The 25750-nt window shown below is 35.7% G+C and overlaps 1 pseudogene; it reads right to left on the bottom strand.

Moving 5' to 3' along the window:
- Positions 1 to 4242: 4242 nt before the first annotated feature.
- The window catches only part of LOC105504393, a 137194-nt pseudogene continuing 115686 nt past the window's right edge, over positions 4243 to 25750 (bottom strand).

The following is a 25750-nucleotide window of genomic DNA, read 5'->3' as shown; positions in this document are numbered from 1 at the left end:
ATTAACACACTGATATTTACAAAACCAAAACCCTGTTGGCAATTTGATTGAATTTACATTGAACCTGTAGATAACCATGGGAAGAATTGGTATGTTATTGATATTGCATCTTCTGATCCATGCACGTAATACAGGCGTACCTTGGAGATATTGCAGGTTCAGTTCCAGACCACTACAATAAAGGGAATATTACAATGAAATAATTCACATAAATCTTTTGATTTCCCTGTCCATATAAAAGTTATGTTTGTACTATACTGTAGCCTGTTAAGTTTGTAATAGTATTATGCCTAAAACAATATATGTGCCTTAATTTAAAAATAGTTTATTGTAAAAAAAATACTAAGTCATCTGAGTCTTTAGCTACTCTTAATCTTTTTGCTGGTAGCAGGTCTTGCCTTGGTATTGATGGCTGCTAACTGATGAAAATGGTAGTTGCTGAAAGTAGAAATGCCTGTGGCAATTAAAAAAAATAAGACAACAATGAAGTGTGCTGCATCAGTTGACTGTTCCTTCCCCCAGATTTTTCTGTAGCATGTCATGTGTTGCTGCTTGACAGCATTTTGCCCTCAGTAGAACTTCTTTCAAAATTGGAGTCAATCCTCTCAAACCCTGCTGCTGCTTTATCAACTCAGTATATGTAATATTCTAAATCTTTTGTTGGCATTTTAACAATGTTCACAGTGTCTTCTTCAGGAATAGATTCTATCTCAAGAAACCACTTTCTTTGCTCATCCAGAAGAAGCAACTCCTCATCCATTCAAATTTTATCATGGTGTTACAACAATTCAGTCACAATTTTAGGTTCCACTTCTAATTCTAGTTCTCTTTCTCTTTCCACCACTTCTGCAGTGACTTCCTCTACTGAAGTTTTGAGCCCCTCAAGGTCATCTATGAGACTTGGAATTGACTTCTTTCAAACTCCTATTAATGTTGACATTTTGACCTCCTCTCAGCTAATTCTCTTCTTAAAGAATGACTTGAAAAGTATTCCCTTTTCTTCAATTTATGGAAGAGTTTGTATAGAATTGATAGTTCTTATTCCGTAGATATTTGGTGAAATTCACTGGTGAAATCATATGGGCCTGGAGTTTTTATATGGAGAAGTTTTAAAAGACAAATCTAGTTACTTTAAAAGTTATAATTGTGGGTTCTATAGTTATGAATCCTCTTTCATTCTTGATATTAGTATTTTGTGAGTTTTCTCCTCTTACATTTTCTGAAAAATCTGCTAGTGGTTTATTTATGTTACTGATCTTTTCAAAGGAACAATTGTTTTAAATTTTCATTGGCCTTTATAAACAATGGAGAACATTATGTTTACCATATCACTGAATTTTTTGCTTTGAATTATTATATAATTGTCCAAAATATTTAATTAGTACAATTATATATAATTTTGCATAATTAATTTAATAATGATATTATAATCTTAATTATTTTCTTATTTCTGCTCATTTTGTGTTTGATTTGCTCTTTTTTTTAGTGTCTTTACATGGCAGCTTAGGTCATTGATTTTAGACCTTTCTTTTTCTTTTGAGACAGAGTTTCACTCTTTTTCTAGGCTGGAGTACAATGGCTTGATCTTGGCTCACTGCAACTTCCACCCCCTAGGTTCAAGTGACTCTCCTGCCTCAACCTCCTGAGTACCTGGGATTACAGGCATATGCCACCATGCCCCGCTAATTTTTTGTATTCTTAATAGAGACGGGGTTTCACCATGTTGACCAGGCTGGTCTCGAACCCCTGTCCTCAGGTGATCTGCCTCCCTCGGCTTCTCAAAGTGTTGAGATTACAGGTGTGAGCCACCCACCCGACCAATTTTAAACCTTTCTTTTTTAATATAGGTGTTTAGTAGTATAAATTAAACACTAATTTAATTCCACAAATTCATTTAGTTTTTCTTTTTGTATTCTTGTTTAACCCATAGGTTATTTAGAAGTGTGCTGTTTATTTTCCAAATATTTAGAGAATTTCTAGATATCTTTCTGTTATTAATGTCTAACTAAGCTTCACTCTGGTCAGATAATACATTTGTATGATTTATGTTCTTTAAAACTTGTGGGTCTGAATATAGTCTTGCCTGGTAAATGTTTTGTGGGCTCTGGAAATGAGTGTCCCTTATGATATTTTTGTGTGAAGTATTTTATAAATGTGGATCAGATCAAGTTGATCGATGCTGCTGTTCAAATTTTCTGTATCTTAACTGATTTTACATCTCTTTGTTCTACCAATTATTAAGAGGTAAGTTGAAATCTTTGACTATAATTGTTGCTTACCTTATATTGTCTTAGTTCCATTATATATTACATTATGGATTTTCTTTATAAACATTAAAGTTATGCTGTTAAGTGCATAAACATTTGAGATTATTTGTTTTATCTTTTTCATGAATCCACTTATTCATGGATATTTATTCCTAGTAATCTTATCTGCTTCATGAAATCATCTTTTTCTAATATTTATGTAGATACTCCAGATTTAAAAAAAAATGATTTTAGCATGATATGTCTTTTTCCATTGATGTATTTTTAATCTATGTGTTAGTTCATTCTCATGCTGCTATAAGAACTGCCCAATACTGGAATTTATAAAGAAAAGAGGTTTAATTGACTCAGTTCTGCAGGGCTAGGGAGACTCAGGAAACTTACAATCATGGTGGAAGGGCAAGCTCACACGTCCTTCCTCACATGATGGCAGAAAGGAGAAGAATGAGTGCCCAGCGAAGGGGGAAGCCCCTTAATAAAACCATCAGATCTTGTGAGAACTAACTCACTATCACTGACAACAGGATGGGGGAAACCACCTCTGTGATTCAATTATCTCCACATGGTCCCTCCCATGACTCATATGGATTATGGGAACCACAATTCAAGATGATATTTGGTTGATAACACAGGCCAAACCATATTAATCTCTTTGTGTATTCATATTTTAAGTAGAATCCTGTAGGCAGCATATAGTTGAGTCTTACCTTTTTATACATCTGACAACCTCTGCCTTTTAATTGGGGTATTTAGATATTTTATATTTAATGTGATTATCTCTATGATTGTGTTTGAGTCTATAATTTGTTACTTTTTCTTATATGTCCCATATTTCTTTGTTCCTTTGTGCCCACTTTGCCCTCTGCTGAATTAGCTATTTTTTAAAGTTAATTTTTGTCTTCATAATTAACCCATTAGCTATAACATTTTGTTTGAGTTTTTAGCAGTTGTTTTAAAGTCTGTAGTGTACATCTTTAATTTGTCACAGTCTAGCTTCATATAGTATTGTATTATATTATATCATATATAGTATAAGAACCTTACTGGTAGTAAGGTTATACTTTCTGAAAGTCAATATAGTTTTTAAATTTTAATTATAAATTATTTTGAACATAAAATTATAATTTTTCTCACAATGATCATAATCTTAAAATACATTTTATTAATATTTTAATGCCTCTAAGAAACAAGAGTAAAACAAGTTGAGCACTAAACTTTTATCAGCTTACTACATTGAGAGAGCTTCCAAGCCATGGTACAGGGAAAGGAATCCAGATAGAGTCTGTAGTTTTCAGCTATAATGAATAATGCTGTTATAAACATTCATGTGGATGTCTTTTTGTGAACATATGTTTTCATTTCTCTTGAGTAGACACCAAGGAGTGAAATTGATGGGTTTTATGGTAGTTGTATGTTTAACTTTATAAGAAGCTCTCAAACTGTTTTCCAAATGGCTGCACTATTTTACATTTCCACCAGCAATGTCTAAGGGATCCATTTTCTCCACATCTTCATCAGCATTTGTTAATGTCTGTTTTGTATCTTATACTCATTCTGTTGTATTTGAAAACATATTTCACTGTAGTTCAAATTTGCATTTTACTGATGATTAATAATGTTGAACATATTTTATGTCCTTCTTAATCACTCATACATCTTCTTTAGTAAAATGCTTGTTCATATACTTTACCCATTTAAAAAAAATTTATTTATTTTAGAGGTAGAGTTTCACTTTGAAGCCAAGGCTGGAAGCAGTGGCACAATTATTGTTTACTGAAACCTCAAGTTTCTTGGGCTCAAGTGATCCTTCTGCCTCAGCTTTCCAAATTGCTGGGATTACAGTCATGAGCTATTGTTTTTCCTTTTACATTTGAGACTATGATCCATTAGAAGTTAAATTTTTTAGTGAAATTATATCTATCTATCTATCTGTCTATCTATATATATATAGAGAGAGAGAAGTAGCAAGCTAGTCTCAGATGATCCTAATTTTGTTGGTGACATCAAAAGCATCATCATCAGGAACCAGTTGACAGCTGAACATGTACTTTCTTCTCTCCGTCAGGCTGATCAGGGTGTTGGCCTTGGCCACATCAATGCCATACAGCTTCTTCACAGCCTGTTTGACCTGGTGCTCATTGGCTTTAACATCTACAGCAAACACAAGTGTGTTGTTGTCTTCTCTCTTCTTCATGGCTGACTCAGTGGTCAGGGGAACTTGATGTTGGCATAGTAGCCAAGGTTGTTTTTCCTGGGATCTTCCAAGGATATTTAGGCTGCCTTTGGAGGCACAGTGTCTTGGGCCCCTGCAAATATTCTTTCTTGTGTGGCTGTGGATGCCTTTCAGCACTATCTTCTTGGCCTTCAAAGCCTTTGCTTTGGCTTTGGGAGGGGCGGGAGCATCCTACTTCACCGTCAGTGCATTCTTTTCCATCATGAGTTAATTTTTGTGTATGGTGTGAGGTATGGTCTCTGTTTCTGCTTTTACATATGGGTTGCCAATTTTTCCAGCACTATTTGTTGAACAGAGAATCCTTTTTCCAATGAAATGCCTTTACACCTTTGTCAGAAAAATTAGTTTTTAAAGTTATTTAAAATGTAAGAATAACTTAGTTAAAATTTTTCTGTATCTTTTCTATTTCTTTGTATAGCTCTTCATTTCTTTGTGTAGCTACAGATTTCCATATGGTATTATTTTCTGAATGCTTAAATAATTTTTCTTAACATTTTTTAAGTGTTGGTAAAAAATTCTTTCAGATTTTGTGTCTGAAAAATAGTGTTTCTTTCACTTTCTTTTTTCATAAATATTGTTGCATAGCATAGAAATCTAGACTGACAAATGTTTCTTTCAATACTTTAAAGATGTTGCTTAACTATCTTCTATTTTGATAAACATGCTTCATTCATATCTTTGTTCCTCTCTTTAAATAAGTTTTTTTTCTTCTTTTTATATTTTCCCTTTATCACTGGTTTAAGACAAATTTGATTATGATGTGCCTTTGTGTAGTTTCTCTGATGATTCATTTACTTGTGCTTCTTTGTACTTCTTTGATCTGCAGGTTTAGAATTTTACCAAATTTGGAAAAATTTTGGCCATTATTTCTTCAAATACTTTTAATGCTCTTGTCTGTCTCTCTTGCCTGATCTGCAAGTCTTCCAATTACATGTGTGTTAGGCTACTTGAAGTTACTTCACATTTTACTGTTGCTCTATTTTTTTTGTTTGTTTAAATTCTATTTTCTCTCTGTGTGTTTCATATTGGTTGGTTTTTATTTTTATTTATTCGTATTCACTAATCTTTTTATCTAAAGAGTATAATCCTTACTTTTAATCCTTGCTATTAATCCTATATCATTAACTTTTTATTTCAACCTCTGTGTTTCACCTCTAGAAAATTGATGATGGCTTAAAAAAAGAACATTGGGAAAAAACTGCTGAAACCTAAATAAAGTCTTTAGTTAATAACATATTGATGTTAATTTCTTGCTATTAATAATGTACCATAATTATGTAAGAGGCTAGTGTAGAGAAGTTGGGTGAAGGGTTCCGCTCCTTATTTTCTTTGCAACTCATTCTGACCACAACAAAGGTCCATGGCTGCCAGGATGGGCTTTCATATTCCAATAGCTTATCAACCTAGATTCGTAGATGAGAAATGCGTTAGTAATTTGTATAATAAATGCATTAATCATCTGTCTAAAAAACCTATGTTCTTTCTGAATGTACTTTTTATTTCTTCTACCTTGAGCATAAGAATATCCATATAAAGTCCTTGTATTACTAATGCTATCATCTGTGTCATATTGTGGTCAGTTTTGATTGATTGCTATTTCTCCTCGTTATGAATTATATTTCTGTTTCTTTGAAGGCCTAATCATGTTTTTTAAATGCTAAACATTGTGAATATAGCCTTATTGGATGCTAGATATGACTATATTAAAATTATATTTTCTTCCATAATTGAGGTAATATTCTCTGGGTACTCTACTTAACTCTGTATGTATTGCAAGGTTTTTACCACTCTGGCTGATGAGAATACCAGCTATTATTAGTGCTATAGGATCTGTGGGAACTGTTCTCCCTAATTCTTTCATGTGGTTCTTTACCTGACCTCATGTAGTTATCTCATGTGTATGTTCATATCAGTAATCAGCTGGAGACTTCAAGTGGAGAGAGCTCTGCAAACATCCAGGATTCTATTTTTGTGTGACTGTCACCCCTCCAGTATTCTGCCCTAAATCTCCTGTTGCCTTAGTCTCCTGTACTTTCAACTCTGTCTCCTCAATGTAAGGAGACCACTGCGCTCCATCTGGGTTCCTCTTCCTGTGCCAGGGTTTGGAAACTTTCTCAATACAGTAAGCTCATGAAAGTTTAGGATGCAACTTGTTTTATTCCTGTTTTTTAGAGACATTAAAAATATTCAGCTTGGGTGACAGAGCAAGATCCTGTCTCTAAAAAAGGAAAAAATGTAAATAAATAAAATGTTAATGAAATTTCTTTAAAGATTGATCATGGTCATTTGAGAAAAGTATGCTTTGACATACAAAATAATTTATAAATTTTTTAAACTATACCTACTTCAGTTATTAGGATTAAAATCCATTCCTGAAAAAAATTTCTAAAGAAAAATTATGTAAAAGGACATATTAATTAAGAATAGTTACATGCTGGGTGAAGCATATTTAAAAAGTCAAGAAAAAGCAGTTTGTCTGTGGAGAGGAAACAACTCTTCATATATATACATATGTCCTATTTAGTTGCCATTAACAGCAATTGGTGTCTTGCTGTGGTTGTCCCATCTGTTGAAATTCAACAAAAGTGTTATAATGGCTGTTGATAGTTTATAATGTCAATCCTTCTATGAAGAATTTAGTCAAAGAATGTTAAAACTTGGAAGGCGTCTTAGAGATCATGTAGTAATTCAACTTTCTTCTTTTACATATAAAGAAAGGCGAGAACTAATATGTGAATCAGTGTGTTTCATACCATTAAAAAACAAAACTTTTACAGGCATATTTAGGACATAACTAAAGGCATCTGGCCTCAGGGTTCTGTGCTATTTTTTCCCCAGATAATCAAGAACTGGAGCGTACAACTAAATGTATTTCATTTGTGGGGAACTGGTTCAGTAGACATGGCTTAGATTACTCTAGAAGGTAACTCGTCATTTGTACCATGGTGTTCTTTTTACATCTGAGAGCAGTAGCGGTTCTATCAGTCATGGCCCTGGTATTTAAAACTTCATCTTAAATGGTCAAAATAAAAAGGATGGGGGCAAAAGCAGAAGAGAGAACATTGCACACTTACAAGTCTAGACAGTTGAAGCCTCTATCGCTCAATAAATCCATCTATTTAATAGACTTTTCTTAGCAGTTCAATCACTGTATTGCAGAGTAATACTTTGAGGTGAAGCCCAGAGAGACGGTTGATGAAGCAGGGTCACTAACATGATTATAAACCAGATTTTATTCTGAAGGAGTTTATAATTTGAAAAACGTAAGTAGGCATAGGGATTAGTAATTCCATGGTCAGTAATGATTAGAAAGTGGTCATAATAGCTAGGACTCTTGTTTTCAAATAACAGAAAACCCATTTAAACCAGCTTAAGGAGAAATAACTTACTCTAAAAAGATTGAATGATTTCATGAAACGCTATAGTTGAAATGCATCCAAACCCTTAAAAACAAGGATACTTTGTCAAGCTCCTCTCCTCATCTTTACTCTCTGTTTTTCTCTGAGTCTTTCTATTCCTCCCTTCACATATGCTTTATTCTTTCTTTTCATACATTGACTCACTGTACTTCTCAGGTTCTCAAACAAGACACTGCTAAATTCCTTTCTGGAAAGGAATTGAATTGCTCTCTTAGTCCCAATTCCAAATTCTGGGTAAAGGGATTCTGACTCTGCTTGAATGAGTTAACCACCATCATATGAATTAACTGTGGCCAGAGGAGAGGATGTGGCTTGCTCTGAGTTCCCCACGTGTGTGTGGCGCAGAGAGGCAGATCCCACATAAGGTAGTGAGGTGTCTATGCCCCGATTTTTGACTATTAAACACTGGAGCTCAAAAATAGTTCTTTGGAACTTTTCAAAAATTAAATCAAACCCAACTATTGAGAAGAATATCTCAAGAAGTTTTAATATGATTTTTAATAATATATTTGAGTAAATACATTTTAAAGTTAAGTCTATATTTAACCAGTATTTGTTCATTAAAGAAGAGTCAAGATTAGGAATAGTGGGTGAGGAAAAAACAGGAGAGGTTCTTTTTTAGTATACGATGGTTTAGAGGAGAAGAGGCCTGGTTGGAGAGTAGAATGCCATAAGAGGTTCTTATAAATCAGCCCGTCCTTGCCTGTCTACTCAATGGGTCTTTTTCCCAGTTCTTAATGTGGCCCTTTGGTAATTAACTTGACTGTCTTATCACGGCTTCATTTATAAGGTTGAAGCCCTTTCAACTGGTAATACAGTCTATAATCCAATTTAGTAGAATTAACCCCATATTTCTTTCTTTTTCCCTTCTTCTTTCCTTCTTTCTTTTCTTTTCTTTTCTCTTTCTTTTCTTCACTTTTCTTTTCTTTCTTTCTTTCTTTCTTTCTTTCTTTCTTTCTTTCTTTTCTTTCTTTCTTTCTCTTTTTCTTTCTTTCTTTCCTTCTTTCTTTCTTTCTTTCTTTCTTTTCTTTCTTTCTTTCTCTTTTTCTTTCTTTCTTTCCTTCTTTCTTTCTTTCCATCTTCCTTCCTTCCTTCTTTTCCAGGATTCCAGATTAAATTGATATTTAAAATATTTATCCTAAATCTAATGTCCAATAAGGATAACAAATTAAAAATGAAAGAGAAAAAAATAAATTGTGGTTATTTCTTCTTTACATGGGCTTCAGTTTACTTTACAGCATCTTCAAATTCAACCAAAAGTGATCAACAAAGTTATGCCTTCTATGTTAGTCCATTCTTGTGTTGGTATAAAGAAATACTTGAGGCTGGGTAATTTATAAAGAAAAGAGGTTTAATAGATTCATGATTCTGCAGGTTGTACAGGAAGCATGGCACCAGCATCTACTCAGCTTCTGTAAAGGCCTCAGGGAGCTTTCACTCATGGCAGAAAGCAAAGTGGAAACAGGCATGTTACATGGCTAAGTCAGGAGCAAGAGGGAAAGAGTGGGAGGGAATGTGTCACACACTTTTACTCAACCAGATCTCATGAGCTCATTCACTATCAGGAGGACAGCACCAAGGGAATGGAACTAAACCATGAGAAATCCACCTCCATGATCTAATAATCACCTGCCATCAGGCCCCACCTCCAACACTGAGGATTACATTTCAAAATAAGATTTAAAGACGACATATATCCAAGCTATATCACCTTCCTATTCAGAATATCATAGGTAATAGAGGAAGAGGCTAAACATCTGCCTGATTGCTAAGCCTGGTGTTTGCTTTGATAATTACTCTTGATCACATCAAGGTTTCTAATCAAACAATTGGGAAAGTTGAAAATATAATTATGGATGTTTTGTAACATCATAAAATCTTTATAACTGAAAATAAAGAAACATGGAATAAATGGAGAATTGCATATAAGTGACATGCAAATTGCTGTTCTTTCTGCCTTAACTTAAATTAGACTTATTCTTTGTCATCTCCTGTTTCTTTGAGATCTGTCTATTGATATTCTTTTCTCTCTTCTCCTGACTCACAAGGCAATTTCCATTGTTGTTTTGCAAATTAAATCAGATTGCTCTTTTGAAGTACGAGTCTCCCCCTTTTATGATCCTCTTTAATATTTTTCTCTCCAGAGAGAAACTCTCTGTATTTCTCACGAATTCTAGTAATTAGGTTGTAGCCTTTACCCCCATTTCATCTTTTGCCTGTAGCTTCACTAAGGATGCTTCTAACATCTTGATTTTACAATTCCTTGGTTCCCTTTATTTCAAACAATCTACTCCAACCATCAACCATATTTTTAATTATATTTCAAGTGACTCAGCTTAAATATATCAAATTATAAATTTATCTTCTTCAACGACAAATTCCTGTCTTATCATTAACTGCTATTGGTAGAAATTTCATAGGGGACAGCTTTGTATATTTTCTTGAGCAAAGAGGTAGTATTTTTTCAAGAGGATTTGCCTAAAGGTGTTGCAGAGTCTTAAGGTATGTATTTTTTACTGTCATTAGAAATTTCAGATTATTCTCTAAAATAGTACCAATTCATCTTCTAATATTGTCAGACCTATTAATATTTATTTCTTGGATGGCTGTAAATATTATTGTAGTTTTAATCTTTCCACATTTATATGGATCATTTATTCTGCGATATACATGTTTATGTTTTTGTCAAGTTTCTTTTTTTCTTAGAGATTGTAAGCTTTTAAAATGCCTGTATCATAAATACTAATCTTTTAGCCATTAAGTATTTTGCCAATATTGTCTCTAGGTGGCTAAGACTGTGTTTATATGTGTTTTGTCATAATGGAGTCACATTTATTAATCTTTTCTTTGGTGATTTGTCTCTTTGAAGTGTTGGTTAAGAAATGTTTTTCTACACCATGTCATAAAAGTAGTCTCCTATGGTTATTCTAAATGCTTTAAGGTTTTATTTTCATATTTAGCTCTTTAAGCAACTTAGAATTAATTTTTGTGAAATGGAAATATAATTATATTTTTCATATGATATGAATTTCTATTTTCATTTATTTTACTAGTGATCTGCAAGGCTATCACTATAATGTTCGAAGTTGCTACATAGTATATCTTCTTTATTTGATTCCATTGATCTATTTATCTAGACCAGTGGCAATACCACTACCAATCTTATTCTTCTTGTTTATAATTGTTTAGCATAGTCTGGATTTAATTTTGAATTTTATAATTTAAGATCAGTTGTTTGGGATTGAATTTTTGTAAATTTGAGGAGAATTGATATTGTTAAGATAGTCGATCCTTTTGCGATATGATATACCTATATATTCAGGTCTTGTTTTGTAATGTCAATAAAGTCCATTTATTCATTCATCAAATAGTTTTTTGAGGCCCTCTTATGCCAGTATTATCCTAAGAGTTTGGAATCATTGAGGAAATGAAGCCTACCTTCTAACCAGAAGAAAGAACATATATAATATATAAATAATTTACATCACATGTAAAACAATGTAGGTGCTAAGGGAAAATGAAAAACTAAAGTAGAATAGGAATTCAGGAGTCATGGGAAAGGGCAGTTTCAATTTAAACAGGGTGGTTAGAGTAGATCCAACTGAGAAAGGACATGTGAGCAAATACCTGCAGGAGTTGAAGGAAGAATATTTCGGTCATAGTCAATAGACCTGACACATATATACGTAAACATATATATACATATACATTTGTGTGTATATACATATATGCATATATAAATATATACATACATATGTGTGTGTATATGCACATGTATGTGTATACATATATATCATATTAACATATATATCCTGTGATGGGATCCTGCCTAAAGTATTCCAGAATAGCTAGGAGATTTGGTGAAGAGTGGGTGAGAAAGAAAGTGAGCTAGAGAAGTAATAGGGACCATATCATCTAAGGCTCTATGAACTCTTGAGGAATTCTGCATTTATCTTTTGGAGACTGAAGAGCTTACCAAGGTTTGGAGCAGAGAAATGTTACAATCTATCTGGCTGATATATTAAGAATGGACTAAAGTGAGCCATTGTCACACCACTGCACTCCACCTTGGGCAACAGAATGAGGCCCTATCTCGTAAAAAAGAAATGGACTGAAGGAAGTAGGAGTTAGGCAGCAAAACCAATGAGAAGTCTATTTGAGGAATCTGTCTGAGAGACGATGATGGATCGAACCAGGAAGACGGCAGAAAGGGATGGTTGGATTCTGGATATATTTTGAAGGCAAAATCATCAGGATTTCCTGACAGAAAGGATGTAGGTTACAAGTAAAAGAAAGGAGTCAAGAGGATACCAAGCCTTTGTCCCAAATGAAGGAGTTGCTATTTATTGAGATGTGGGAAGTTCAGGTGAGATCAGAAGTTAATTTTAGACTTATTGATTTTTAGATGAATATTAGGCATCCCTGTGGGTGTATTTAGTAGAAAGGAAGATAGGCAAATGTGGAATTTAAGGGAGAGGCCTGGTCTGGAGACGTGAATTGTGAGACTGTCAGCACATAGACAGTACTTAAGTCATGAGATGGTTATACTGAATGACACAGCGAAGGTATGTATGCAGAAAAGAAAAAGCCCGAAGACCATGGAGGAGAAAGAGAACTAGCAATAGATACCAAGAAAGGAACACAAAAACAGACTGATGAATAAAATTTATTAAGAAAGAGTGATCATGTGCATTGGATGTTTCATTAGGTCAATTAAGATGAGTACTAAAGTATAACCATTGGATCTCATTTGGATATTGGTCAAGTTGAAAAGAGAAGCTTTGGTAGATTGGTGGTTGTAAAAGTCTGTTTGGAATGTGTTTAAAAGAGAACTGTAGGAGAGAAATGGAGTTTAGCAAATCTGTGAGTTTTGTTGCAAAAGGGAAAAGTAAAATCACTCTGTAGCTAAAAAAGAAAGTCAGGTAAAGAGATTTTATTGTAATAAAGAAATAAGGGCATGTATCTATCTTATATGTGTTAATGGCAATAATAATGAAAAGAAAGAAATTTGATGTAGGAGAAAAAGAGAGGAAATTACTGGAATTATGTTTTTTTTTTTTTTTTTTTTTTTCCTCACTCTGTCACCCAGGCTGGAGTGCAGTGGCTGGATCTCAGCTCACTGCAAGCTCCGCCTCCCAGGTTCACGCCATTCTCCTGCCTCAGCCTCCCGGAATTATGTTCTTGAAGAGAACATAGGGGTCTGGTGAAACACAGAAATGATTATCAAAGATTACCATTATCTTTGATAATGATCAGGGAAAATGCCTGTGATTACAGATTCTAGTAAGTGGGTAGATATGTTGGTAGGTTTCTGCCATACCAAAGGTAGTACCTTGGCTAGAGTAGATTAATATGGCTTCAAGTATGTCATAAGCATGCAGTGATTGGACAAATGTGCTTTTTTTCTATCTTAGGAAAGAGGATCAGAAATAGTTTGTGTCCCCATGGAATAGGCAGCAGTATATGTTCACAGTTTTTCTCTTATTTTCTGTCCTGATATAGTCTGAATAGATTGGGATGACTTGGACATCTCACAGAATGCCATATTGGTCCATCAAATCAATGACATCATGCTGATCTAGCAAGATGAGTAAGAGGTGGCTGGTATGCTGGAGGTCTTGGTAAGTTACACGTGCTCCAGAGAGTAGAAAACAAACCTCATGAAGATCCGGGGACTCATCACAACAGTAGATTTGTAGGGCTTCAGTAGTCAGAGTGTGCCATTACATCCTTCTAATGTAAAAGACAAAATGTTATGCCTTGCACTGCCTGCCACAAAAAAAGGGAAGCATAGTACCTGGTAGGCCTCCTTTGGCACAGGAAACAGCACATTCCCCAAGTAGGACTATTGATCTGGTCCTGGTAACATGAGCAAGGAGAATTTGGGTTACTTCTGAGAGTTACTGAGGGGGTAGCTGGAGAAAAGGGGAAATTAAATGGGTAACAGAGGAAAAAGACAAAGGGATCAGTTGTGTCCCTGCACCGACTACCCTTTAGTGACTCTACCTTACAGTGATACTTATTCTATCTATTTATGAGCATGCTTGAAAACTCTGTAAGGTGCTACACATTTATAAGATTGGCCATTGGGTTTACACTGGCATTTCTATTGGTAAATCAGTTGCAGATGGAAACAATTTCCCATTAGGTCATACTATCCTGGATGTTTAAAACTGCATATGCCTGGAAGCTAAAAGTAACTGGTAACTGACAAAATTCCTTAGATGAAAACTATAAAATGTAGGTTTTACAGAAATCCTCCCATAGGAAGCAACAGTTGACAGAAATGTACAACTAAGTATTCAACTAATTCCTCTGAGATCAAATAACAACTCTCCAATCAACTGTTCAAATCTAGAATTGAATATATTTCCCCTTGTAAGCAGCTCTCTTCCTTTGGGTAGCCTCTGCTTAAGGGAGTTACTGTACCATTTTGTGTTGCAAGAAAAAAGAAAATACCACCTCATAGTCATTACCTAACCGGAACCCTGAAACTACTAGAAAGTAGCTGTTCCCAGTGTACTCCCCAGTGCCCCTAATACTGCTTAGTAGAAAGATTGGCTGGAGAGTATTTGTGGAACACAGGGAGAATCACCTGATGAATGCTGGTGCCTGAAATTCAACTGCTGTTCATTTGTTTTACTTAACAGATCTTTACTGGTTACCTTTTTTATGCCAGCAACTTTGCTCAGCATTGTGAGGGATTAAAAATAAACAAGACACAGGTCATGCTGTCTTAAGGACTTTAAAAGAGATTTCAGTTCTTTAAGAAATGTTTTTCAAAAAACCCAGTAGCTCTCAAATTGGACAGGGAGCTTGACTGGATCACTAGGTCTAGGGTGGCACCTAGGAATGTGCCTGATTAGTCACCCCCACCCCCCATGATGAGTCTGATGTCATTGATTATTGGATCTTACCTTGAAAAAACACTTCTGTATTATTTGTAATGCAAGACCTGAAAACAAGACCTTGGAGAAGGAAAGAAATCACAAAAGGCAAAATAGAAGAGTTGTGAAAGCTGGGTATGTGTTACCATTTTAAATTAGGTGTTCCCCCCACCCCAACACACACACACTTAATACAATTTAAATGAAAGGCCCAGGTCTAGATTTCAGGACGTGTGACCCAAATTCTCCTTGCTCATGTTACGAGGACTAAATGGGCTCATGACCATTAATAATGTATATACTGCAGTCAGCATCAGCTTGGCCACTCTGGAGAGCAAGTAGCATCTTAGGAAACATGCCTCTCTGAATACTGGTGCCTTTTAGTACATGCCTCATGTCTTTATGGACAGCAACATGAGCTTTCCATCTCTTTCCCCGCCTATCTTTTAAGAGCCTGAAGCAAATGTATTGAAATCATATGTAATTTTATTATTATTTTTAATTTGGAGGAAAACCCCTGATAGATGCTTCCCTCACATTTCAAACAGTAAATAATCCAAGAAAGCCATTAATGAGGTAATTTTTGAGTGCTGGCATCGTTTTATTTTTTCTCCATGAATCCCTACCTTCTTTTGTATGTGCTAGTGTTCTGCCATCTGCTTTCTGAAGGCCATGTGCCATTCTCTTAGGTTTCCTGGAAGCCTGTAGGTATAATGCTTATCTCAGCCTCTGAACAGCTAACCCTGTCTTTTTTTCAGTATGGGGAAAAAAAACCCACAACATTTTAATCTAATTATAAGATATCTTTTAAATAAAAATGATTGTCTACCCGTGTATTTCTTGGGGCTTTAAAAAATGATCCTGCTATTATTAGAGCTTCGTGTTTTGTTCAAAACACAGCCCACATACTTTAAAATTTACAGCAAGTTAACAAAACCTCTCTTTGAATCTAACATCAGTCCTGTGGTCAAAACACTTGTCATAGTAATAAACAACATCGTAATTAGAAGTACTTTAGTGAATTTGGATCAATGTATCACTTTCTTAGAACACATCTTAAATTTATCACAATTATAGCCTGGGGAAAATTTGGCTTTTTGACCTTCACTAGTTTAAGTCATTATTTTGAGAGCAAGTTGTGCTCAACCCAGAGTTGAAATGCAGAAAGACAATAAAGCAAAATGTTTGAATAAATGGGTTTTGATGGTCTAAGAAGGGTTTATTTTCATTCCTCTCATACCAAATAATAATGATTTCAGGATTTTTTTGTGATTATACACAGTATTACTTCTTTTTAAAGTTGCCTATTGAACCATGTAATAATAATAGGTTTTATTTATTTAATGTTCACTCTATGACAGACATTGTGCTGGGCACCTTATGTACATTACACCACCAAGTAGTTGCTTGAATTTGTAGGTGAGAGAATTGAGTCTTAGAGAGTTTAAGTACCTTTCTCAAGATCATATATTTAATAAGTGACAGGGCTAGAAATAGAACCCAGCAGCCCTGGCAGCATAATTCTTAACATGGTAAGTTTCCTCTGATATCCATTGCCACTAAGTTCCCCAAAACCCATGGAAATAATTTCTGAAAGACAGAATATATACAAGAACGTCCACTGCTTTAGCAAGGACAAAAAAAGAGAAGAGGACATTAGATTTGATGATAATGCATGCACTAGTGACATTAGTGAGTGATGCTTGAGAACTATGTGCTGAGTAGTTCAACAAGAAAGGATGAAACTGTGGTAGCTGCACATGGAATGTGTAGTCTTATGGTCTGGTTGTTTTCTTTTCTTTATTTTACTTTGAATTCTGGGATACATGTGCAGAACGTGCAGATTTGTTACATAGGTATACATGTGCCATGGTGGTTTGCTGCACCTATCAAGCCATCATCTAGGTTTTAAGCCCTGCATGCATTAGGTATTTGTCTTAATACTCTCCCTCCCATTTCCCCCCACCCCCTGACAGGCCCCAATGTGTGATGTTCTCCTCCCTGTGTCCATGTGTTCTCATTGTTCAGTTCCCACTTATGAGTGAGAACATGTGGTGTTTGGTTTTCCTTTCCTGTGTTAGTTTGCTGAGAATGATGGTTTCCAGCTTCATCCATGTCCCTGCAAAGGACATGAACTCATTCTTTTTTATGGCTGCATAGCATTCCGTGGTGTATATGTGCCACATGTTCATCAGTCTGGTTGTTTTCAATTCCTGTTGATGAATAGGCTCTAAGGAAGTAATAAGTGTGGCATGTTGTAGAAACAGGAGAAGACAAGTGTGGCTGTAACAAAGTGAGCAACAATCATATGGAATAAAGTTGAAGAGGGGAGTTAAGATAAATTTCATGTTGTATCTTGGAGTTATAGTGAAGGGACTAATATATTTTAAGAGCAGAGGGAAGATATTGGGAGGTTTTAGGCAAAGAAGAGTGAGTTTTTGAGGCATATTTTTAAACAATCACCTTGTATACTGTCTGATGAATGGGTCATAGAGGACGAGAGAGGCAGTGGAGAGAGCAGTGGGAAGGTCATTACGTTTGTCTATAATGATGGGTTTAACTAAAGAGGTAGCAGTGGAAATGGATGGACTCAATATGTACTCTGGGAGTAGAGTTAACAGGAATTGGTGATGAACTGGATGTAAAGCATAAGAGAAAGATAATAATCAATGATGACATCCTGAAATGACATCAGAGGGCCGGTGGTGCCACTTATTGAGATGGGAAAGATTAGGGTTGGAGGAAACTAAGGAGAAAAACAAAAGATTTGTATGGGTACTTTGAAATGTTTTCAAACACCAGAGAGGAGATTTTAAGTACACAAATATTACACGTTCAAAATATGGAAGCTGGGTTTCTGAGTCTCCCTGAAGCAAGTCACGGAAACAGTGGGTGGGGTGTGAATTTCAGGCAGCATGAGTGAAGGGCAGAGTAGGGGAGGATGTCCCTGGAGGCTGAGTATGGGATTATAGTGGAGGCTGGTGCTCTTTCACAGCAATTTTTCACAGAAAAGTGACTTCTCAGCCTCAGACTTGAGTAGAAAGCTTTTTAGCTATAGCAATTAGCTATTTTAGTTTGAATACAGCTATTACTCAGGCTGGAAATTGGCCCAAGAAGTAGTGATGTAGACTTGTCTGCTTCAGCAGACTTTATAAAGTCATACCAGCCACCCCTTTAAACTCACTGATAACCCCCAGATACCCAGGTATTATTTTGTTTTCCTAGGCAGAACTAGTTGCATCTTTACCCTTGTAACAAAGCCCCTTCAAAGGCCTCAAGGTAGCCTTTCCTTTCAAGGACAGGCTCCCTAAGTGATTCTAAGGTGATTTTCTTTTCCTTTCATTCTGTCACATTGCTGCAACTTCTCTTGATAATGACACTTTATTTCTGTCAAGGTCCTCCCTCTGGTCAGGCATATACTATAACAGGAACTGAACATATGATTCTAATAACATTGTCTTTAAAGAGATCCAATTATTTTAGTTGTACAAATTATTCTAGCAGCAGTACAAATTATTCTAGAATCATTCCATTACTGTGAAGATTCTGCTTGTTCTTTTCATACACATAAGAGGTAGCATCAGCTGTTTGTGAGTCCAGAACATTCTATTTGGATCATTCTCAAAGAAACACATCATTCAAAGCTATGCCAATAGAGAATTAAAGCTTTCACATGACTAGGTATTCAAAATGTAAATACAGCTAGCTGTGGCATTTTAGAAACCCCAAAGTAAAAACTTTACCACGAAAGGAAAAAAATAGCTTGAAAAGAGGACAGCAGGACAAATGAGGACAGCTAGTCCTTTTCCAGCTTATTTTTGTTGGATTCATTTTGAGTTTTGTAAACCAAGCGCCAGTTAGATCTTGAGGAAAAAATCTAACTGACATAATTCTCTGAGTCAACCTTCACACAAAAAGGTTTTGAACATCAAGGCAGCATTAGCAGCTTTCTAGCCTCGTGTCTTGATTGATCAATTTAAACAGGGCTAAATATATAACTTTATAAATACATCAAATAAGAGTAGAAAAAATACAATTTCTTGAGTTTTTCTATTACTGAAACCAAAGCAACAACAAAAACTATTCTTTTAAAAAATCTTAATCAGGCATAAAATTATATTTGCTTTGTTTTTTTCTCTATCAAATGTATATTATGTCTTTCTAGCAAATCCACACTATTTTAAAATACTATGTTATACATTAAGGATTCTGTAAAATATTATAAAGCAGAAGCTGCTATAAGGAAATTGTTTTCTAAGTAAAGCACCTCTTTTTTTTCTGTTAATGTCATGATCTTTTCTCATCTTCAATGCTATTACTACTATGATTACAAACATTCTGTGTTCGACAAAACAGTGTATGGAGTTTCTTTGGGTACAAAATTATTCTTTTTAAGTGATAATGCCTAAATTTTTGGCCATTCATATACATTTTCCAACTGGACTTCCCATGTTTGATAATTTGTGGGCATCTTACATGCCATAATAGAGAATCCCGCTCTTTACCCATTGACCCAACATATTGTTTTATAGCCAACAACTTTGAGCCAATATGTAACTTATGAGATGTTGAGGAGCTAACTTTGAGTGTTCAAGTTTATCCTTATATTTTTAAAATGATCGGTACCACATTATTATTATCTAATGATAAAAACAATAAAAAAATTTAAATATATCATGAAGCAACTAATTCCTAATAAAAGGCCACTAAAACTCCTATGTGATTTCATTATATAGTGTCTTATTTTGTGTGCCTTTCGAAGAGGAATATATAACTTCTCTGTAAGAAGAAATAAAACTTGTCAGTTGAAATCCGTGTCTTCAAACAGGTTGTTTTAACTGAATATATTTCTGTATCTTCAAAGTATAGTACAAATTTAAAAGATGGTAAATGGATTAGAAGTAGTAGAGTGCTGTTTCATCTACTAAGTGAATAATTACAATGGCTTGGTTTTTTTTTAATTTAAAATTTCACGTGAAATGACTTTGGTGAATGAAATAAGGGAAGCCAGACAAAAGAGAAAGATGAAGCCATAAGTCGATTTTATATTCCAAAAGTTAGGAGTTTCTTTCTTTTTCTTTTTTTGTAAAACTATTTCCTTCAAATTATTTTATTTCTAAATAAATATTAGAGCTGGGTTTTTAGGTAAAGTGGTGATTCTAAGCACATTCACATTTCTACCAGACAGCAGAGATAGTGCTGGCCTGTCAACCCAAATCAGAATGCAATGCAACACAGAGCCCTTGGCCTCTGCAGTGCGTCACACTCCCTCCATCTTCCAGTGAGGGGAATAACCTCCCTCTCTGCTGTGAACTTTCATTTAGGTCAGCAACGTGGTGCTGCAAACCGAGAGGTGTGCTTTTATTTTGGGGCTTCTCAGTCCCAGATTTCAAAGTCAAAGCAATGGTGTGGTCTACAAGAGGACTTTAAATAAAGTCAAACAGAATCAAATTCCCTTACTAACGATTATTCCAAACTGCCTTGTCCAGATGGCTTCTTACAGGGAAAGGGAAGAAAAGGGGGTACTCATGCTCTGCTTCCTTTCATGCTGGCGGGCAGTGATTATTGTTAATGACCCACAGCTGTGCTAGCTCCCCCACCACCTCTACCCTCTGCTCACCCCCATTTTCTCGCTTCCTTCTTATTTAAGCTTTTCTCCAGTAAGACTTGCACAGAGGGAGGTGGGAGTAAGTTTTATGATGGATCAACTGTCAAGACTCACCCTGAATCTGGCTTCTCATGAAACCTCAACACAGCAGTGGGCTGTACTCCAAAGCTTATAGCTCTGCAAAAACCAGGCAAACTTACAGTTTCTAATTTTTCTGAATGTCCCAATGGACATTTGTGAATTAATTCAAGAAAAGCAGCTTAAACATTCCCCTTTTTGCATGTATTAGTTGCTTCATTCATGGCTAAAGAATTAGATGTGTTCTGAATCTAGGTTGTAAGGAGCACTAGTACTTTCCATTACTGAGCATACCTAGAAAGAGGGACAAGCAGACAGGGGGATCATATATAATTTTTGCTATTAAATCAAATAGTCTTATGAATATATTCCTTGGATTCACTGCCCCCTCTACCTTCATCACTTCAATTGGTTCATAAAAGTTGGATTGAGAAGGGCTTCCATATAGTGAGCTTTTCGATACACAAAGGACTTGAAATGTCTTTGAGATACTGTCTAGTCAGAGTTGTTCTATCATAAAATATATCTGGCTTGCTAGCTGCCCTCACCTCCCACATGACATACCCTCTGTACAGGCTCTAGCTGCACATCCTTGGAAGATAGGATATGGCTGTTTCTGGGTGAGGCTTTAAGCTATTATGATGATTAATGATACTGATGCTCAATTCTGCCATTATGAATAGTATATCAACACTAATACTATCAGTGCTGATATTTAAATAACATTAATATTTTTTATATTAATATTTACTGTCAATATTAATCCCTAGAGTTTCTGTTACCATGATTTTTGAAGTCTCTGATAAGAGTCTTTCTTACTCTTGGGGGCCCATGATTTTCTTAGGATGTTGTTTCTTATGATTTCTACTGCTTTCTAAAGCTGTGAAAAAAGAGAGTAAAACAAGTATGAGAGCAATCCTCACTTTCCACACTTTGACCATTGGCCTACATTATTCTCATTTAGTGTAGTTCTTTTTTTATGTGCAAGTGGCTCCCACTTGAAATGCCCTTTTATGGAAATGTTGAGAAATATGAAAATATATGTTCTTAGAATTTTTCAATTTTCTTCTATAGCTCTTTCCATCTCTTGCGTTCTATGAAACTTTTCATTTCACCTGGAATGAAACAAACAAACTACCTGTATTTCCAAATCCTAGGTATTCATGAAGTTCAAATAAAAAATCACTTAAGAAGTCTTCTCTGACTACCCTAGCTCTTTCTCTCTATAAACTCAATAGCATTTACTGTGTATTTGTTACTTGCTACTTTGTATTAAAGTTATTAATACATATTTCCTATATACCCAGATTTCCTATACTCCTCTTCTAGATTAGAAATTCCATTATATAGTAGAACTATCGCTGTACTCTCTACTGACTGCATACACAACAATGCTATACTAGGTGTTTGTTACATATAGTTTTGAATGATATGTTCTAATATACATAGTTGACCATTTAACAATGTGGGGGTTAGAAGTGCAGACCCTTGCATAGTTGAAAATCCACTTATGAAACAAACTTTGAAAGATACTGGCAAGGAACTTCCTGAGTTCAGGGAGAAACCATTTATGAAACCAATCCACAAAAAGGGCTCTTGTCCTGGCCTTGTTGTGCAACCAAAAGACTAGTAGCTGGTATTTATCTTCTCCCTTCAAGGGGTCAGGGGTTAGCAGCTTTATAGATAAGGGCAGTCCTGATCATAAACCCAACTACATTTATGGAAAACAGTAGAGGTAGCCTATTCCTTACGGCCATAAAATTTGGTGCTTGCTTTTCTTTATTACTAATAAATAATCCTTTGTGGATTTTCTTTTTCCAGAATATGACACTTTCGTCTGCAGTAAAAGCCTGTTCAGGCAGGTATCCTTTCTTCTCCATGATTTTCTTAACGATATTTGGAAACTCATCTGCTACCTCTTGGTCTGCAGAAACTGCCCCCCTGTCATCCTGATGTTTTTTAAGTCAAACTTCTCTCTAACATTATCAAACCATCTTTTGCTGGCATAAACTTTTCCAGGTTTGGATCCTTTACCCTCCTTTGCTTTAAGGTGTCATGTAATGACTTCACTTTTCTTCAAATCATATTAGGATCTATAGGTATGGGTCCAGGGTTTGTAGGTATGCCTTTCTTACAGCAACCCTGTACCCACATACAGTCTGTCTTTTCAATATGAGATAAAAAGTTATTTTGCAAATAGTGCAAGGTTTTGTGTCTGCTGGCATTGCTACAGCAAAGGCTTCACAAATTTCCTTTATCTTTTCTTTTTTTACAATGATTCTGTATTAGTCTGTTCTCACATTGCTATAAAAAATACCTGAAATTTATAAAGAAAAGAGGTTTAATTGATTCACAGTTTCATAGGCTGTACAGGAAACATGGCAGGGGAGGCCTCAAGAAACTTCCAATTCGAGACCATCCTGGCTAACACGGTGAAACCCCGTCTCTACTAAAAAATACAAAAAACTAGCTGGGCGAGGTGGCGGGCGCCTGTAGTCCCAGCTACTCGGGAGGCTGAGGCAGGAGAATGGCGTAAACCCGGGAGGCGGAGCTTGCAGTGAGCTGAGATCTGGCCACTGCACTCCAGCCCAGGCGACAGAGCAAGACTCCGTCTCAAAAAAAAAAAAAAAGAAACTTCCAATCATGAGAGAAGGCACATCTTACATCGCTGGAGCAGTAGGAAGAGAGTGAAGTGGGAGGTGCTATACACTTTTTTTTTTTAATTTTTTTTTATTTTTTTTTTGAGATGGAGTTTCACTCGGTCACCCAGGCTGAAGTGCAGTGGCACAATCTTGGCTCACTGCAACCTCTGCCTCCCAGGTTCAAGTGATTCTCTTGCCTCAGACTCCCGAGTAGCTGGAACTATAGGCACATGCCACCATGCCTGACTAATTTTTGTATTTTTTTTTTAAAGTAGAGATGGGATTTCACCAGGTTGGTCAGGCTAGCCCTGAATTCCTGACCTCAGGTAATCCACCTGCCTTGGCCTCCCAAAATGCTGGGATTACAGGCGTGAGCCACCACGTCTGGCAACTACACACTTTTAAACAACAAGATCTCCTGAGAACTCACTCTTCTATCACAAGAACAGCAAGGGGGAAATCCACCCCCATGATCCAATCACCTCCTACCAGGTCTCTCATCGAACACTGAGGATTACAATCTGACATAAAATTTGGGCAGGGACACAAATCCAAACTATATCAGGTTCTTACACTATTCATTTATCTTGAAATGGCAGCCAAACTGCAGCTGCAGACCTCAGTCTATGATACATATCAAGCAATTTAACTTTTTCTTACAATGTCATGCTTTATCTCTGTTTCTTGGGAGCACTTTCAGTATCACCAGCAGCACTTCGTATGAGTCTCATAATGTTATTCAATGTTTACAATATTGCACTAAACATGATAAAAATATGTGAGAACTGCAAGTGGTCACTTTTAACTGTGATATGTTATTTCTTGGGGAGACAAACTGCTTATGTGGAGATGATTAGCCCCAGATGGCTTCTTAAGGGGATGCTTACAATATTTGAGCTCACCACAGTAAAACAGGAGAAGGCTACAAAATGATTACAGTGGTACAGTAAGTTGTAGTTAATTTTATGCACTTAACAATTTAATACTGCATCTTTACATTTGTTTATATGTTTCTCCACTGAGAATGGTGCTACATTGTCCTTCTCCTCTTTCAAAGTTTTTGAAACAGTTTTTTATTGATCCCTACCTCTACTTCTCTACTTCTACTCATTTTTCAGTCTACTGTGATTTGTGTTATACTTCTTGTTTAAAGGTCAACAAAAACCTCCTTTTCCCTAAATGAGGGGAACAACATCCATGACTTATCTTTTTATTTACTTCATACCTCATTCAATACTATTGATTCAATTCCTTCTGGAAACACCCTTTCCTTGGGCCGGATGATCGTGCACTGACGTGTGTGTGTATACATAGGCATGTGTGTGTATGCGCACATGTTCCTACCACTCCAGCCACTTTTTCCTCAATTTCTTTTGCAGGCTTCTCTTCCCCCTTCCCCACACATCAATTTATCCCTCTTTGAAGTACTAATTTCCTTGGGTATTTGTTGTCTTAGAAGAAAAAAAATTAATGAATGCTTATGTAGTGTCAGGAACCTTTTAAAACACTTTTATGTGTATTAAGTCATTCTATTGTCACAACCATCCTATGAATAGGTACCGTTGTTCCTGCAAATTATTTAATGTCTAAAAGAAAATAAGGAAGGAAAATATAGGAAAAGTCACAGAGCTTGTAAGCAGTAGAGCTGGGATATGAACAAATTAGTCTGAATCCAGAAACCACATGCTCAACCACTATACTGCCCTGCCCTCTTTCCTTCTCACATACTCCCTAGGTGATCTTATCCACCTTCATAGCAAGGGAGCCAATTCAAATTACTTAAAAAATATTTGTTCAGCTCATACATAATGCCAGGTACTGTATTAAATGTTGAAAAAATAAATATGAACAAAGTATGGTTTCTTACCTAACTCTAAAGAATCATTATAGTCTTGTCCCTGTGAAGATGCATTCTTGGCGTTAAGAATTGCCAGTCATTTATAAAATGTTCTTCTAATATTCTGAAGTCTTGGCATATCTGTAGTCATTATTTCTCTGATTACTATTTATATAATTATGCCTGTATTATCTCAGGATGCATTTATGTTTAGGATGCTCCATAGTATCAAAGACTCACTGCTCCTCACGTGCTGCTGTTACTATCCTATCCTTCTTTTTAAACCATGTCCTTGAAGAAAACACAACTTGATAGAAGTTTCATTTTAACATCCAACTTGAAATTCTCTCTTTGTTTCCTTTTGGCAGGTTCAGCATTATTATTTGGACAGCTTTTGTTAACCATGATACATCAGAACTTTCCACAAGAACACAAAATAAGTGGTGTAAAGATAGGTCCCCAGTGCAAGAAAACACACAAGATGCAGAACGCATTCACTAATGTGGGATAAAGTTTTGCATTTGCAGTGTGGTCTGGTAATGCTCAGTGGCCCAGAGTATACAAAAAGTCTTTTCTGAATTCTCACTGGCATATATCCAATGCTTCCTAATGGATATATAAATGAAAAAAATAGTGTTATCTTAAAGTAGCACTGAGTGGAGGTGGCATTTAACAGACATGTATGCAAAACTGACTTAATACATAGTGATACTGCATTAATAATATTTTGAAAAACACAAGGGGAATGGAAGGAGCACTTCATGGAGGAACCACAATTG

This window comes from Colobus angolensis, unplaced genomic scaffold, assembly GCF_000951035.1.
Source record: "Colobus angolensis palliatus isolate OR3802 unplaced genomic scaffold, Cang.pa_1.0 Scaffold91, whole genome shotgun sequence".
In the NCBI taxonomy this organism is placed as follows: Eukaryota; Metazoa; Chordata; class Mammalia; order Primates; family Cercopithecidae; genus Colobus; species Colobus angolensis.
This window is presented reverse-complemented; position numbering and strand designations above follow the sequence as displayed.